At 38.4% G+C, this 4419-nt stretch overlaps 1 protein-coding gene across 3 annotated transcripts in view; it reads right to left on the minus strand.

Annotated features, from left to right (window-relative positions):
* Positions 1 to 4236: 4236 nt before the first annotated feature.
* The window catches only part of sptbn1 (spectrin beta, non-erythrocytic 1), a 40106-nt gene continuing 39923 nt past the window's right edge, over positions 4237 to 4419 (minus strand). For all 3 annotated transcript variants that reach the window (XM_022766754.1, XM_022766753.1, XM_022766755.1), the window contains one exon: positions 4237 to 4419. This exon is cut by the window's right edge and continues 1588 nt beyond it. The gene's annotated coding sequence lies outside the window, so the exon portion shown is untranslated.

A 4419-nucleotide genomic window follows, 5' to 3' on the forward strand; every position in this document is an offset into this window, starting at 1 on the left:
GTTCCCTCAGAGCCGCCAACGCCACATCAAATACCCATCAACAAACAAAAACTAATGTCTGATCCGGTCTGGTCCGGTCTGAGCGGGTCTGTCCGGTCCCACAGTGATGTCACATCAAAAACCCTCTCCTGTACGAACACGGAGACCGGCGGATCCGTGTCCATCCAAAACCTGCAGCTGGTCCTAACACTGATGGGTCCTGTAGTCCATCACTGTAGTCTCTTTACCAGAGCAACGTCCAACTACACTTCCCATAATTACAAAATTCATTTACAAAACAAACTAATTAAAAGAGTTTAAACTTGTGGTTTCAGTCACTGTTTTTTTCAGTTAAATGATAAACTGTAAATGTTAAGGCTGAGTTAGATCAATATACTGTTATACATATATATATATATATATATATATATATACGTCTGTTGTTTGTGCTACAAACGTTTAGCTACCATCAGAACGTCACGTCCTGTTCTGTTTCTGTGGCTCTAATCTCATACAGATGAATCAAACTGTGCACTGTCCCTTAAAATCTTCAGGCGTCACCTTTAAAGTGTTTGAAATGACAGGAAAATTACTTCTACTACAATAAACCTAATTTTGTCAGTTTACGTTTGAAACGTTCAAATATTTTAGCTGCTGACCTTCGAAATATAATGTTGCTCTAAATAAACTAAAGCTTAACACCCACAAACACTGCCTGTAACGACTGGCTGCTGTTGATCAGATAATCATTAATCAATGAGATTTTTTTAAAACTACCATCTTACAGATCATGTGAGAGCTCGTACACAAGTACTACACTGTAGAATATTTTTACTTAATACAAAACTTAAAATATTTATTTGTAATGTCAATAAAATAATTTCCTAAATCCAAAAATGTATTTATATAATAATATAATTATATATAATTAAATAAATAGATTTTATAGGATATTTTAAACTACCACACATTATGATACAAATAGGATATATATCAAGTTTGCTTCTGTTTCACGTTCCACTAAAAACATATTACAGTAAAGTCGCTATTAACCTTCCATATATTAATACACCTACAGTTAAATGAATGTGAATCTAGGTAAACACATAAAACTGTTTGTTGTAATGCGAAATTCTTTAGTGAAACAGTGACTGTTGATATTTGGTGACAAATTACACTTTTACACTTTCAATTAAAAAATGTAAACATGTAATTTTTCTAAAACAACTTCACATTGTGATATTAATCAAATAAAAGTGATTTGAACCTTTTCTAACACTGTTTCTGTTTTATATCTAATAGTTATTTTAAATGTGACGGACAGGAGGTACAGGAGCCCGCAGGGACATTTCTAGTTAAAGAAAACGTTCTGTAGAATCTTCCTGTGAACGTTTTCTGGACGGACAGAGAACATCCTCAGCTCTCCCTGTGAAGGTTACAGGAACCATGACGCTACAGGAAGCTGCTCCCGTGTCATATTAATATATAATATGAATATATAATGTGCAGAGAGCACATGCTCCTGTACAAACATTAAAACGAGCTTTGAGTCGGGAGCGTGAGGAGTCTGTAATCTGTGTGGTTCTGACCCAGGTTCCGCTGGTTCCGTCAGTTGGTCAATAACCGACCGTCGGTGGAAATTTGAGGTAATTCTTCAAACGAAGCCTCAGAAAATCCCTCCGCTGATTCCCGCCGCCGTCTGTTCGCTGTTTCCAGCTGAAATCCGGAGATTACGGCGCCGATTTATCACCGTCAGTCCGCATCCAAACCCTGGAGAAAACCCGCATCCGCACCGCCCGACACCGACTGCACCTGCTCCTGCAGGCCGGCGGAGACGCGCGACAGCCCGGCAGAGACCCGGAGCAGCTCCCCGGCTTACACACAGCTGGAAAAACACAGAAAATGATGAAGGAAAGTAGGAATATTAACGGGAATCCCAGGGATCACCGACAGCGTCAACGCAAAGAGAATGGACACCGACACATCCTGTTATGACTTTCAAAATAAAATGCGGTACAGCTCTCTTGAGTGACATGAAAACAGAAAAACAAGAAAACAAAAACTATATTCACTGTGCACCTTATTCTTCTAGATTCATCCTTTAAAAACCCTCATTTGTTTTGTTCCTTTTGTTTCCTTGTATTTTACATTGAAGTTATTTCTCTATCATTAGGATGACAGATGTTTCTTATTCTCTTTCTTACATTGAAAATTATTGTTTGAGAATTGTTAGTTCTGAACTCAAACTACAGATCGGACACAAACATTTTTAGGTGTTTTAAACAGATTTTTTAATATCATTATAGGAGTCTTGCATCAAGACAACAATCAAAAACACTAAACCTCGGATAACCTTTGATTTCCATCAATTATTCCGAGTTATGTTTGTATGACGAATTGTTTTATTTTGAAGGCCAATGTCCTCATTTCCGGTCTCGCGCTAGCCTCTGGCAGCTTTCCGCCTCTGTCATAGCGTCAGGTCAGGTGCGGTTTTAGCGCAGAATCACAGACTCAGCTCAGGAGCGGTGCATGATGGGGGGTGTAGTCATGTGGCTGCTGCTGGCGGGAACAGGTGAGATAGAACTGAGAAACATGTTCAGGTAAAAAAGACATGTCAACATGTTTTTGTTTTTTTAAATAAGAAAATTGTGATTTTTTCACACATGTACAGAGAGTCAGGAGGGTCAAGATACATCCTGGTGTTAAAATGGTTCTCTACAGCGTTAGCTACCATAGCATTAGCCAGTTTAGCTAGCTACAATAATTCACAACTTCAATAGAAATATTTATTTGTTATCAACACAGGTAATTCTCCTGATGGTTTAAGCTAGGATCCTGTTAGCATTTGAAATTCAGTGGGTGGAGCCTAATTTACCTCACCTGCAGAAAAATAGGCCTTTATTTTGAAACACAGTTTATATTACAGACAGACCTTTATTTTTTAATTTCTTCCTGTTTTGCTCCAGTTGTGAGCTGGACTTACTCTGGTCCAGGTCCTGGTTCTGGTCCAGGACTTCAAAGAACCAGAAACCTTTAGCTTTAGCCTTTAGCCATGAGCCGCAGCAGCTAACAGCTAGCAAGGGGACTCCCCACCTGGAGTCCCATCTGCTGCAGATGAAGAGACAGACCCACTGACTTCAGATCAGACCTGAACCAGGACCAGGTCCACCTGAGGCTGCAGAGATCCTCTCTGACGACCAGAGGAAACACTCAGATTCAAAACCCTTAAACCATTTACTGCATTAGTGTTGCGTTAATGCAGCAGCTCGTCACCTGACTCACTTTTCATTTCAGCATTAAATTGACCTGTGAAGGTGCTTTGACTTCACCTGCAGAATCTATGGAAACTCGTTTCTGAGGGTTTAGCACTTGTTGGGTTTTCAGATATTTTCAGAATAAATATTTAAAACTTCACCAGAATTAAATAAAAATAGAACATTTTAAATATTTAGACCAACACGTTTCACAGGAATCACAATTTACCAATTTAAACTAATAAATGAATAAATGAATATTCAGGTTTGAGGTTTTAAGAAAAGGTCTGGAGTTTGTTTTGGAGGAACCTTCAATCTGGGACACAGCTGTTATTGAACCGGTTTGAATCAGTGAACTAATCAGAGATGTGGATCATTCAAATCTAAAATAAAAAAAAACTTCATTTTCACCAGATTTTCTGAAAATCACCTTTTATAACCTGTGTTCATGAGTAGAGATGAAACAGTTCGTTAGAGAATCACTTACTGGACTTCTTATAAATGATCAGTTTATTTTTCCATCGCTGCCGAGCTCAGCTGGGTACGGAGGCCCTGAAAGACAAGTGACATTTTTTATTTATTATTTTGCCAGGATGATTTTTCCATCTGTGTTAGTATTTTTTTGGGGGGTAATTTTTCTATTTTATGTTTCTCTTTCTTCTTATTAAAAAAAGTCACTTGCCTCTGGAGCCAGGAGCTCAATTAACAGGGACTATTTTTTAATTGGTTTAATTGGTTAATCGATCCGTCTATTTTCTGTCACTTATGTGTTCAGGTCACATTAATTGATTTATTACTAATAATTATTACTTCATAAATACTTGTAGGGTTTATCGTCCCTCCTGGTTCTCCATAGTTCTTGTTACTTCACCTTCTGGTCTTTGGACTGAGGCTCATGAAACTAACAAATGAATTCCCAGTGAGATACCTTGGTGCTCCTGGGGGCCGGGGGTCAGGGGTCAGGGGAAAGGTTAAAGTGATGCAAGGACAAACAGCTGGTGAGTAAAGTTTAAAAGCTTTAATGACATCGCACATATTTGACAGAGAGAGAGAGAGAGAGAGAGAGAGCTTTAAAGTCTACAGGTGCAGTTTCATACATGAGAAAAGCTTTATGGTCTAACTTCAGTTTAAATATTCAGCCTGAAACAGCTTCTTCTTCTTCATTCCTATAGATGTAGTTCTGATT

Source organism: Seriola dumerili, unplaced genomic scaffold, assembly GCF_002260705.1.
Source record: "Seriola dumerili isolate Sdu_G_001 unplaced genomic scaffold, Sdu_1.0 BDQW01001001.1, whole genome shotgun sequence".
NCBI lineage: Eukaryota > Metazoa > Chordata > Actinopteri > Carangiformes > Carangidae > Seriola > Seriola dumerili.